This window comes from Bombina bombina, chromosome 6 (genome assembly GCF_027579735.1).
Source record: "Bombina bombina isolate aBomBom1 chromosome 6, aBomBom1.pri, whole genome shotgun sequence".
Lineage (NCBI taxonomy): Eukaryota > Metazoa > Chordata > Amphibia > Anura > Bombinatoridae > Bombina > Bombina bombina.
Genome location: NC_069504.1, coordinates 398466521 through 398480152, shown reverse-complemented (window position 1 = coordinate 398480152; position 13632 = coordinate 398466521). Strand labels below are relative to the sequence as shown.

General features: G+C 41.0%; 1 protein-coding gene across 1 annotated transcript in view; it reads right to left on the bottom strand.

Moving 5' to 3' along the window:
• Positions 1–247: 247 nt before the first annotated feature.
• Positions 248–13632, bottom strand: part of ATP6V0E1 (ATPase H+ transporting V0 subunit e1) — a 59876-nt gene continuing 46491 nt past the window's right edge. Inside the window, exon 4 of the mRNA XM_053717135.1 lies at positions 248–1187. The gene's annotated coding sequence lies outside the window, so the exon portion shown is untranslated. The remainder of the gene's footprint in view (positions 1188–13632) is intronic.

Sequence of the window (13632 nt, the reverse complement as noted above, 5' to 3'; positions counted from 1 at the left end):
TGTGGATGTGGTGAGGGGTGTATTTATAGGCATTTTGAGGTTTGGGAAACTTCGCCCCTCCTGGTAGGATTGTATATCCCATACGTCACTAGCTCATGGACTCTTGCTAATTACATGAAAGAAAAGAAAAAAAACACCACACAAAAAAAAACACAACACAAACAGAAATCTTTGCCAAATGCAAAAAAATAAATAAAAAAAAATTGTATATTCAGTAATAAAAAGGTTAAAGAGAGGACAATTGATATAATATATTTGATATGGGTTTACTCAATATGAATTTGAAAGCCAGAAAGACAGTAAAAATTTCTGCACAATGTTTTTTTCATGGAACCTTTTATTTTCATAAAAACATTCAGGATCAGCATATTGAAAGGCACATACCTAAAGCATATGTACTAAGGCACAGAAAGGGGAGGGGCATAAGATATTTGACATCATTGTGATAAAGATCTATACAGATAAATACACTAGCTTTGCTTATTTAGACATTCTTTCACTATTGGAGAGATGAGGTCTGCTGATATCCAGCTGAAGATTGGGTTTTGGTGCGAAGAAGTTTAAAAATGTATCTTCAAGTAAAAATTTACGCAGCAGTTTCCTTGCAAAAAAATAGCCTGTTTGAAATGAGAAATACGGCTTTACATATTACAGAGTGTCAAAATCACAAATAAATTATTTAAAAAAAAAAAAACAACAAAAAAACACAACCACGCCACAACACATGGGGGGGTGGAATGGTTAAATTTAGCACGATAAAAGGGATAGAAAGGACAAAATTTAAATGTGCATAGGTGAATTAAAATTTTAAATTAGAACCATCTAGAAAAAAAAGTTACTATTTTTAAGATGCACACACATATGCTGTGAGAGCTCTGTGAACCTTCTCAGTGTCAGTGGTGGCAGTGTTTAATGATGCAATACACACCACCCTTAGCTCTCTGAAGAGGCATGGTGCATATGCTTGCTGAAACAGTAATAAATTACTAGATGCATTTTTGCGAATGAAAGTATATTGCAAAATTTCATTTAAAATTGAAATGCACATCTCAACTTTGACCTTTTTGCAAGAACATTTTCTTGCGTAACACCAGAGATGATCTACATAATACAACATTAAGGCATTTGTGAATAGTTTTGTATTTTTGGTATGCGAGGAACTGGCAACTTTAAGACTCTTCATTCTCCTGGAAAAAAAAAAAATCAAAATAAATTAAAAGTTTTGCAGCAGGAAGATGAAAAAAAATACCAAAAAAATATTTCATGATTCACAGAGTGTAATATTACATTTTTTTCCTTCCAATTTACATCTGTTATCAAATCCACTTTGCTCTTTTGGTATCCTTTGTTAAAAAGCAGGTCGGAAGGCATGCACGTGACAGAGGCATTATATGGCAGCAGTTTTATAACATTCATTTGCAAGAACAATAGTTTTGGGGTTTCATGTCCCTTTAAGAAGTTGTGCCCAAGACATGCGTATGTACAATATCTTTTCAGCTGACCGATCATGGCGAATAAAAGCTGAACGCATTTTCTATTTGAGTGTATATCTGGAACAAATCTAAAGAAAAAGTTAAACGTTTTATAAATTTGACCATTTTGGTCTAATGTGTATTCCTTGAATCAAGAAAGTAGAACCATTAAAGTGATGGTAAATCGTTTTTGAAACGCTAAGATTTACCAGTGCTACAAATTAAGGGGATTTTCAGTCATGAAGTATTTAAAAAAAAACAAAAAAAAAAAAAACATTCATGCTGAAAGTTCCTTTATTTGCAGCGAGTTTATGCTGATCTGAGCGCCTCCAGCCACCCATGGCAAAACTTTTTGTCAATAGCGTCTTCTTAGCCAATAACGTGCTAGCCATACAGCATAATGCCTATTGGTTAGCACGGCTATTGTCTAAGAGGAGGAAACATCACCTCACTGACCGGAATAAACTCGCTGCAAATAAAAGTACTTACAGCATGAAGTTTTCTATGCTTCATTGCAAAGTCCCCTTCATCTGTAGCACTAGTAAATTCTAGCGCCATAAATTTACTATCACTTTAAATACAGTAAGACTGCCTAATCAACAAATCCATAATAAGAATCTAATTAAGGTTACTCTGAATTTCAAGTGAGCAGAAGATTTTTTTTGACAATTTGAAAGTGAAGCACTATAAATAAATGATCCCCCCCCCCAAATATAGATGAAGGGGGTTTACTACAATTAGAAAGCTACCAATAACTAGGACAATTAAATGTTCTAAGCTTTGCCAATGTTATAATGAGAAGATAGGTAAAGTATTGCTACAAAATCTATCAACCAGATAAGATTATAACATATTAATTTGTTAGAACTGTATGCAAGGTTTAAGTCTACCCAGAAAAACATAATTTATGCTTACCTGATAAATTCCTTTCTCCTGTAGTGTGATCAGTCCACGGGTCATCATTACTTCTGGGATATTACTCCTCCCCAACAGGAAGTGCAAGAGGATTCACCCAGCAGAGCTGCCATATAGCTCCTCCCCTCTACGTCACCTCCAGTCATTCGACCAAGGACCAACGAGAAAGGAGAAGCCAAAGGGTGTAGTGGTGACTGGAGTATAATTTAAAAAATATTTACCTGCCGTAAAAAACAGGGCGGGCCGTGGACTGATCACACTACAGGAGAAAGGAATTTATCAGGTAAGCATAAATTATGTTTTCTCCTGTTAAGTGTGATCAGTCCACGGGTCATCATTACTTCTGGGATACCAATACCAAAGCAAATGTACACGGATGACGGGAGGGACAGGCAGGCTCTTTATACAGAAGGAACCACTGCCTGAAGAACCTTTCTCCCAAAAATAGCCTCCGAAGAAGCAAAAGTGTCAAATTTGTAAAATTTGGAAAAAGTATGAAGCGAAGACCAAGTTGCAGCCTTGCAAATCTGTTCAACAGAGGCCTCATTCTTAAAGGCCCAAGTGGAAGCCACAGCTCTAGTAGAATGAGCTGTAATTCTTTCAGGAGGCTGCTGTCCAGCAGTCTCATAAGCTAAACGTATTATGCTACGAAGCCAAAAAGAGAGAGAGGTAGCAGAAGCTTTTTGACCTCTCCTCTGACCAGAGTAAACGAAAAACAGGGAAGACGTTTGTCGAAAATCTTTAGTTACCTGTAAATAAAATTTTAGGGCACGAACTACATCCAGATTGTGCAGAAGTCGTTCCTTCCTTGAAGAAGGATTTGGACACAAGGATGGAACAACAATCTCTTGATTGATATTCCTGTTAGTGACTACCTTAGGTAAGAACCCAGGTCTAGTACGCAGAACTACCTTATCCGAGTGAAAAATCAAATAAGGAGAATCACAATGTAAGGCTGATAACTCAGAGACTCTTCGAGCCGAGGAAATAGCCATTAAAAATAGAACTTTCCAAGATAACAACTTTATATCAATGGAATGAAGGGGTTCAAACGGAACGCCCTGTAAAACGTTAAGAACAAGGTTTAAACTCCATGGCGGAGCAACAGTTTTAAACACAGGCTTAATCCTGGCCAAAGCCTGACAAAAAGCCTGAACGTCTGGAACTTCTGACAGACGTTTGTGCAACAGAATGGACAGAGCTGAGATCTGTCCCTTTAAGGAACTAGCGGATAAACCCTTTTCTAAACCTTCTTGTAGAAAAGACAATATCCTGGGAATCCTAACCTTACTCCAAGAGTAACCTTTGGATTCGCAACAATATAGGTATTTACGCCATATTTTATGGTAAATCTTTCTGGTAACAGGCTTCCTAGCCTGTATTAAGGTATCAATAACTGACTCAGAAAAACCACGTTTTGATAAAATCAAGCGTTCAATTTCCAAGCAGTCAGCTTCAGAGAAGTTAGATTTTGATGTTTGAAAGGACCCTGTATCAGAAGGTCCTGTTTCAGAGGTAGAGACCAAGGTGGACAGGATGACATGTCCACCAGATCTGCATACCAAGTCCTGCGTGGCCATGCAGGCGCTATTAGAATCACTGATGCTCTCTCCTGTTTGATTCTGGCAATCAATCGAGGAAGCATCGGGAAGGGTGGAAACACATAAGCCATCCTGAAGGTCCAAGGTGCTGTCAAGGCATCTATCAGGACCGCTCCCGGATCCCTGGATCTGGACCCGTAACGAGGAAGCTTGGCGTTCTGTCGAGACGCCATGAGATCTATCTCTGGTTTGCCCCAAAGTCGAAGTATTTGGGCAAAGACCTCCGGATGAAGTTCCCACTCCCCCGGATGAAAAGTCTGACGACTTAAAAAAATCCGCCTCCCAGTTCTCCACTCCCGGGATGTGGATTGCTGAAAGGTGGCAAGAGTGAGACTCTGCCCAGCAAATTATTTTTGATACTTCCATCATTGCTAGGGAGCTTCTAGTCCCTCCCTGATGGTTGATGTAAGCTACAGTCGTGATGTTGTCCGACTGAAACCTGATGAACCCCCGAGTTGTCAACTGGGGCCAAGCCAGAAGGGCATTGAGAACTGCTCTCAATTCCAGAATGTTTATTGGTAGGAGACTCTCCTCCTGATTCCATTGTCCCTGAGCCTTCAGAGAATTCCAGACGGCGCCCCAACCTAGTAGGCTGGCGTCTGTTGTTACAATTGTCCAGTCTGGCCTGCTGAATGGCATCCCCCTGGACAGATGTGGCCGAGAAAGCCACCATAGAAGAGAATTTCTGGTCTCTTGATCCAGATTCAGAGAAGGGGACAAGTCTGAGTAATCCCCATTCCACTGACTTAGCATGCACAATTGCAGCGGTCTGAGGTGTAGGCGTGCAAAGGGTACTATGTCCATTGCCGCTACCATTAAGCCGATTACCTCCATGCATTGAGCCACTGACGGGTGTTGAATGGAATGAAGGACACGGCATGCACTTTGAAGTTTTGTTAACCTGTCTTCTGTCAGGTAAATTTTCATTTCTACAGAATCTATAAGAGTCCCCAGGAAGGGAACTCTTGTGAGTGGAAAGAGAGAACTCTTCTTTTCGTTCACCTTCCATCCATGCGACCTTAGAAATGCCAGTACTAACTCTGTATGAGACTTGGCAGTTTGAAAGCTTGAAGCTTGTATCAGAATGTCGTCTAGGTACGGAGCTACCGAAATTCCTCGCGGTCTTAGTACCACCAGAAGAGCACCCAGAACCTTTGTGAAGATTCTTGGAGCCGTAGCCAATCCGAATGGAAGAGCTACAAACTGGTAATGCCTGTCTAGAAAGGCAAACCTTAGATACCGGTAATGATCTTTGTGGATCGGTATGTGAAGGTAAGCATCTTTTAAATCCACTGTGGTCATGTACTGACCCTTTTGGATCATGGGTAAAATTGTCCGAATAGTCTCCATTTTGAACGATGGAACTTGTTTAGGATCTTTAAATCCAGAATTGGCCTGAAAGTTCCCTCTTTTTTGGGAACTACAAACAGATTTGAGTAAAACCCTTGTCCCTGTTCCGACCGTGGAACTGGATGGATTACTCCCATTAATAAAAGCTCTTGTACGCAGCGTAGAAACGCCTCTTTCTTTATTTGGTTTGTTGACAACCTTGACAGATGAAATCTCTCTCTTGGGGGAGAGTATTTGAAGTCCAGAAGGTATCCCTGAGATATTATCTCTAGCGCCCAGGGATCCTGGACATCTCTTGCCCAAGCCTGGGCGAAGAGAGAAAGTCTGCCCCCCACTAGATCCGTTCCCGGATCGGGGGCCCTCAATTCATGCTGTTTTAGGGGCAGCAGCAGGTTTCCTGGCCTGCTTGCCCTTGTTCCAGGACTGGTTAGGTCTCCAGCCTTGTCTGTAGCGAGCAACAGATCCTTCTTGTTTTGGAGCAGAGGAAGTTGATGCTGCTCCTGCTTTGAAATTCCGAAAGGAACGAAAATTAGACTGTCTAGCCTTAGGTTTGGCTCTGTCTTGAGGCAGGGCATGGCCTTTACCTCCTGTAATGTCAGCGATAATCTCTTTCAATCCGGGCCCGAATAAGGTCTGCCCTTTGAAAGGTATATTAAGTAATTTAGACTTAGAAGTAACGTCAGCTGACCAGGATTTTAGCCACAGTGCTCTGCGCGCCTGAATGGCGAATCCGGAATTCTTAGCCGTAAGCTTAGTTAAATGTACTACGGCATCTGAAATAAATGAGTTAGCTAACTTAAGAGCTTTAAGCTTGTGTGTAATCTCATCTAACGGAGCTGATTCAAGTGTCTCTTCCAGAGACTCAAACCAAAACGCTGCTGCAGCCGTGACAGGCGCAATGCACGCAAGGGGTTGCAATATAAAACCTTGTTGAACAAACATTTTCTTAAGGTAACCCTCTAACTTTTTATCCATTGGATCTGAAAAGGCACAGCTATCCTCCACCGGGATAGTGGTACGCTTAGCTAAAGTAGAAACTGCTCCCTCCACCTTAGGGACCGTTTGCCATAAGTCCCGTGTGGTGGTGTCTATTGGAAACATCTTTCTAAATATCGGAGGGGGTGAGAACGGCACACCGGGTCTATCCCACTCCTTAGTAACAATTTCAGTAAGTCTCTTAGGTATAGGAAAAACGTCAGTACTCGACGGTACCGCAAAATATTTATCCAACCTACACATTTTCTCTGGTATTGCAACTGTGTTACAATCATTCAGAGCCGATAACACCTCCCCTAGTAATACACGGAGGTTTTCCAGCTTAAATTTAAAATTTGAAATATCTGAATCCAATCTGTTTGGATCAGAACCGTCAGCCGCAGAATGAAGCTCTCCGTCCTCATGTTCTGCAAGTTGTGACGCAGTATCTGACATGGCCCTAACATTATCAGCGCACTCTGTTCTCACCCCAGAGTGATCACGCTTACCTCTTAGTTCTGGTAATTTAGCCAAAACTTCAGTCATAACAGTAGCCATATCCTGTAATGTGATTTGTAATGGCCGCCCAGATGTACTCGGCGCCACAATATCACGCACCTCCCGAGCGGGAGATGCAGGTACTGACACGTGAGGCGAGTTAGTCGGCATAACTCTCCCCTCGTTGTTTGGTGAAATGTGTTCAATTTGTACAGATTGACTTTTATTTAAAGTAGCATCAATACAGTTAGTACATAAATTTCTATTGGGCTCCACTTTGGCATTAGCACATATAGCACAGATGTCTTCCTCTGAATCAGACATGTTTAACACACTAGCAAATAAACTAGCAACTTGGAAATACTTTTCAAGTAATTTACTATAATATGAAAACGTACTGTGCCTATAAGAAGCACAGAAAGAGTTATGACAGTTGAAAGTTAATAAACTGAAAGGTTATAGCATCAAATCTTTGTAAAAAACACAATTTTAGCAAAGGCTTGTTCCCATTAGCAAAGGATAACTAGCCCTGATAGCAGAAAAAAAGTTACAGAAATAAACTTTTTTATCACAGACAACTACAATCTCACAGCTCTGCTGTGAGTGATTACCTCCCTCAAAACAAGTTTTGAAGACCCCTGAGTTCTGTAGAGATGAACCGGATCATGCAGGAAATACAATGAGCTTCTGACTGAATTTTTTGATGCGTAGCAAAAGCGCCAAAAAAGGCCCCTCCCCCTCACACACAACAGTGAGAGAGATCAGTAAACTGTCATAAATTAAATAAAACAACTGCCAAGTGGAAAAAAATAGTGCCCAAAATATTTTATTCACCCAGTACCTCAGAAAATGAAACGATTTTACATGCCAGCAAAAAACGTTTAACATAAATTAAGTGTTATTAAAAAGCCTGTTGCTAGTCCCTGCAAATTAGGCTAAAGTCTTATGCACACAGTATAATTCCAGTGAAGTGCCATTCCCCAGAATACTGAAGTGTAAAATATACATACATGACAGCCTGATACCAGTTGCTGCTACTGCATTTAAGGCTGAGTTTACATTATATCGGTATGGCAGAATTTTCTCATCAATTCCATTGTCAGAAAATAATAAGCTGCTACATACCTCTTTGCAGATTAATCTGCCCGCTGTCCCCTGATCTGAAGTTTACCTCTCCTCAGATGGCCGAGAAACAGCAATATGATCTTAACTACTCCGGCTAAAATCATAGTAAAAACTCAGGTAGATTCTTCTTCAAATTCTACCAGAGAAGGAATAACACACTCCGGTGCTATTATAAAATAACAAACTTTTGATTGAAGGTATAAAACCAAGTATAATCACCACAGTCCTCTCACACATCCTATCTAGTCGTTGGGTGCAAGAGAATGACTGGGGGTGACGTAGAGGGGAGGAGCTATATGGCAGCTCTGCTGGGTGAATCCTCTTGCACTTCCTGTTGGGGAGGAGTAATATCCCAGAAGTAATGATGACCCGTGGACTGATCACACTTAACAGGAGAAATGGTGGCATAATAAAAATACAGGTGGCCCTCGTTTTACAACGGTTCAATTTACACCGTTTCAGAACAACCTTTTTTTCCAGTCATGTGACTGCTATTAAAAAGCATTGAGAAGCAGTGCATTTATTAAAATAGCCAGTACGTGGAGCTGTCCGCTTGTGTTGCAGCAAAGCCAAGCAAGCTGAAATTACTCAGTTTAACCAGACCTGAGCTATCGAGCAGATTTCAAAGGAACAAGATCTTCCTGTCTATAAATCAGTCCAGATTGGAATGCATAGAAAGAACTGTTTGCAGAAAAATGCAAGTGAAGTCTATGTTGTGTGATTATTTTATTAGCTTTATAATGCCGTTTAGTAAATGTTTTTGTTCATTTAACTTAGTTTAATTATATATTCTGTGTTGTGTGATTATTTTATTAGGTTTATAATGCTGTTTAGCATTTAAAGTCTTCATTTCAAAGCTTTAAAAATAATGTATCAGGTGTTACTTATGCCAATTTTGAGAGGGGCCTGGAACCTAACTCCCTCACTTCCCATTGACTTACATTATAAACTGGGTTTCAATTTACAACGGTTTCGATTTACAACCATTCCTTCTGGAACCTAACCCTGGCGTAAACTGAGGGCTACCTGTACTTGACTAAACAATTTAGAGATGACTAAAAAAAAACAACTAAAAAGCGATCATATTTAATCAACCAATTCTGCAAAGACCATCAAGTACATCATATTCTAGCAGGCTTAGGATATGTAATGAAGTGCTTTATAAATGGGTCAAGTATAAGCTAGAGAATATTGCTGCTGCTAACAAACAGAACATTGCTGCTCATAACACACAATAAAAGCCCTACTTGCATTTAACATTTATATTAGGGGGAAAAAAAAGGAATGTTATAAAGCAAAATTGTTTATTTTTTGTTTCTAATGAGCCATGGTGATTGCTTAAAAAAGCAATATACCAATTCATATTTAACCCCATTATTAATCTTTCAAATGTTTGTGTTTCTTGTTGTTAAAGTGGAAAAAAAGTGCAATATTATATGCAAGTTAACAGTGCAGTAATGAAATGTTTTGTCTATTTAACCGTTGTGTTAGCTCTAAAGCAGAAATTAACTACTAGGTAGCAGAACACATCTGGTGACAAAGCATAAAATGTGTTACCAGTTCCCATTAGTGCAGTGCTGCGATCGAGCCTACCTAGGTATATTTTTTAGCAAAGGAGACCGAAAGAACAAAAGTAAATTTGAGAACAAAAGTAAATTGAAGTCTCAAAATTTTAGAAACATAAAAATTTAATTTTTAACTCTCACGTCCCTTAAAACTTGAATAAACAAGAATATTAAAAAAACATAAATTATGCTTAACTGATCATTTTCTTTACTTCTGACGGGGAGAGGCCACAGCTGCATTCATTACTTTTGAGAATTCAGAACCTGGCCACCAGGAGGAGGCAAAGACACCCCAGCCAAACGCTTAAATACCTCCCCCACTTCCCTCATCCCCCAGTCATTCTGCCGAGGGAACAAGGAACAGTAGGAGAAATATCAGGGTGAAAAAGGTGCCAGAAGAACAAATAAAATATAAGACTGCCTCAGATAAAAATGGGCGGGGAGCTGTGGCCTCTCCCCGTCAGAAGAAAAGAAAATGATCAGGTAAGCATAATTTATGTTTTTCTTCTTAAACGGGAGAGGCCACAGCTCCATTCATTACTTTTGGGAAAACAATACCCAAGCTATAGAGGACACTGAATGCAATACGGGAGGGAAAAAAAAAAAAAAAGACGGACCACAATCTGCAAAACCTCTCTCCCAAAGGCTGCTTCAGCAGAAGCAAAAACATCAAACTTTGTTAAGTCTGGAAAAAGTATGCAAGGAGGACCAGTATGCAAGGGGGCCTTACAAATCTGATCCATAGAGGCCTCATTCTTGAAGGCCCAAGAGGAAACCACTGCTCTCGTAGAATGAGTGGTAATCCTCAGAGGAGTCTTATATCCCACTGTTTCTATGCTAAACGGATGACACTTCTCAGCCAAAAAGATAAGGAGGCCCTCTGACCCCCATGCTTCCCGGAAAAGAGAACAAATAGAGATAAGATGTTTGTCTAAATTCCTACGCGGTCTGAAGATAGGACTTCAAGTCACAAACCACATCCAGAATTATGTTGAAAATGTTCCTTCGATGAAGGAGTAGGACATAAGAAAGAAACCACAATCTCTTGATTGATGTTGCGAAGTGACACAACCTTAGGAAGAAAACCTAACTTGGTACGTAGAACAGCCTTATCAGCATGGAAAACCAGATAAGGAGGGACGCATTGCAAGGCAGCAATCACAGATACTGTGCGCAGAAGCAATAGCCCGTAGAAAAGGAACCTTCCAAGACAATAATTTAAATGTCTACTTCATGCATAGGCTCCAACAGAGCCTGTGCAAAACTTAAAAAACAAGATTTAAACTCCAAGGAGGAGCAATAGATCTAAACACAGGTCTGATCCTAGCAGAGCCTAAACAAATGACTGCACATCAGGAAGCTCAGCAAACCTCTTGTGCAGTAACACAGACAGGGTCGAAATCTGTCACCTCAGGGGACTTGCAAAAAGGCCCTTCTCCAGTTCATCCTGGAGAACAGAATAAGTAGGTCCTCCACACCTTATGATAGATGCGACGAGTAACCAGCTACAAGCTTGAATGAGAGTAAAAATAACACTCTCAGAAACCCTCTCTTGGCTAAGACTAAACATTCAATCTTCACGCAGTCAGCCTCATAGAAACTAGACATAGATGAACAAAGAGACCTTGGTCAGCAGATCCCTGCGACAAGGTAACTTCCACGGAGGAGAAAATGACATCCCCACTAGTCCGCAAACCATATCCTTCGTGGCCAAGACGGAGCAATCAGTATCACTGACGCCCGCTTGATTCGAGCCACTACAGTAGGAAGTAGTGGTAACGGCCGGGTAAGATCAATTGGATTGAACCTCCAAGGCACCGCTAATACATCTGTTAGCTCCGCTTGAGGATCCCTGTACCTCGACCCATATCTGGGTAGCTTGGTATTGAGACGTCATAAGATCCACCTCTTGCAAATGTCTGCAAACACTCAGGATGGAGACCATTCCCCGGGATGAAAGGATTGACTGCTGAGGAAATCTGCTTCCCAGTTGTCCACACCCGTAATGTGGATCGCTGACAGTGAACAAACAGGGGTCTCCGCCCACTCCAGAATCAGAGATACTTCCCTCATAACTAGGGAGCTTCTTGTTCCCCCGTGATGGTTGATGTAAGCCACCAAGGATATATTGTCTGATTGGAATCTGATAAACTGGGACGAACCCAGCAGAGGCCAAGCCATCAGATCATTGTATATTGCCTGAAGATCCAAAATGCGATCAGGAAGGAGCTATTTCTCCTGAGTCCATAGGCTCTGTGCCTTCCTGGCACCCCAAACGGCTCCGCATCCTGACAGACTCGCAACCGTAGTCACAATTAGCCAGGATGGTCTTGAGATGGACGTCCCTTGGGATAAGTGATCCAGACAAACACCAAGAGAGCGATTCTCTCGGTCGGTTGTCCAGAGAATCTTTTGAGACAGATCCAAATGATCATCGTTCCACAGCTTAGCATGCACAGTTGCAACAGTTTGAGGTGAAACCTGGCAAAGGAAATGATGTCCATGCTGGACACCATGAGACCAATCGCCTCCACACACCGAGCCACAGATGGCCTTAAGGAGGTCTGGAGGGCAAGACGTGTTGAAGCTAGCTTGCAACATCTCTGGTCTGTTAGACTCCATAGACATGAGAATATTTCTATTATAGTACCCGAGAATTCTACCCTGGTTCTCATTTCTTGGAGCCGTAGCTAGACCAAACGGAAGATCAATAAACAAAGTGCTGGTCCAGAAACACAAACCTTGGGAACTGGAAGTGGTCCTTGAGGATTGGTACGGGAGCATCCTTCCGATCTATCGTGGTCATGAACTGCCCTCTCGAACAAAGGGAAGAATGGACCTATTGTCTCCCTCTTGAACGAGGGGGCATTTAAAAACCTGTTTAAGCACTTTAAGTCCAAATCGGACAGAAGGTTCCCTCCTTCTTTGGGACCACGAAAAGGTTTGAATAGTATCCCAAACCTCTCACTGCGATAGGCACCGGGACAAAAGAGAAAAAAGAGAAAAAAGAGAAAAAAGAGAAAAAAGAGAAAAAAGAGAAAAAAGAGAAAAAAGAGAAAAAAGAGAAAAAAAGAGAAAAAAGAGAAAAAAAGAGAAAAAAAGAGAAAAAAAGAGAAAAAAAGAGAAAAAAAGAGAAAAAAGAGAAAAAGAGAGAAAAAAAGAGAAAAAAAGAGAAAAAAGAGAAAAAAAGAGAAAAAAAGAGAAAAAAAGAGAAAAAAAGAGAAATAAGAGAAAAAAGAGAAAAAAAAGAGAAAAAAAAGAGAAAAAAAAAGAGAAAAAAGAGAAAAAAGAGAAAAAAGAGAAAAAAGAGAAAAAAGAGAAAAAAAGAGAAAAAAAGAGAAAAAAGAGAAAAAAGAGAAAAAAGAGAAAAAAGAGAAAAAAGAGAAAAAAGAGAAAAAAGAGAAAAAAAGAGAAAAAAAGAGAAAAAGAGAGAGAGAGAGAGAGAGACTTGAAACCTCTCTCGTAACCCTGAACTTTGACCCAGGACCTTGCACGTCCCTGAACCAAGCGACTCAAAAGAGCGCCAGTCTGCCCCCTACATGATCTGGAAGAGGACCGGGGACCGCCCATTCATGCAGACGTAGACTCGGCGGGCTTCTTCCTCTGCTTGGATTTATTCCATGACTGAGCCGGCTTCCAAGAGCTCTTGGATTGCACAGGCTTAGCGGAGGACTGCTGACATGGGCTTTATCAGAATGAAAAGAACAAAAATTGTCCCTTAGACTCATATTTTCTTGCGGTAGGAGGGCACCCTTGCACCCTGAGACCGAGGAGATAATTGTGTCCAGGCCTGGACCAAACAAAATCATTCCCTTAAAATGGGAGGGAAAGAAGTCTAGACTTAGAAGTCATATCCACAGACCATGACTTGAGCCAGAGCCGGAAAAGAAAAAGCTGAAGCCTTAGCATTCAGGCGAATAATCTGCCTAATAGAATCACAGATCAAAGAATTAGCAACCCTCAAGGCCGTAAATCTTTCCTGAGTAACGTTGAGGGGACCCGCTACCCCGATCAAAACCTATAAGGAGACACACCCATAGGTAGTTTCTCCAGCAACCGCGGCAACAGCCTCTGCCGGTTGAAACAAATATCCTGTATGCTGAAATATCTTTCTTAACAGAGTTTCCATCC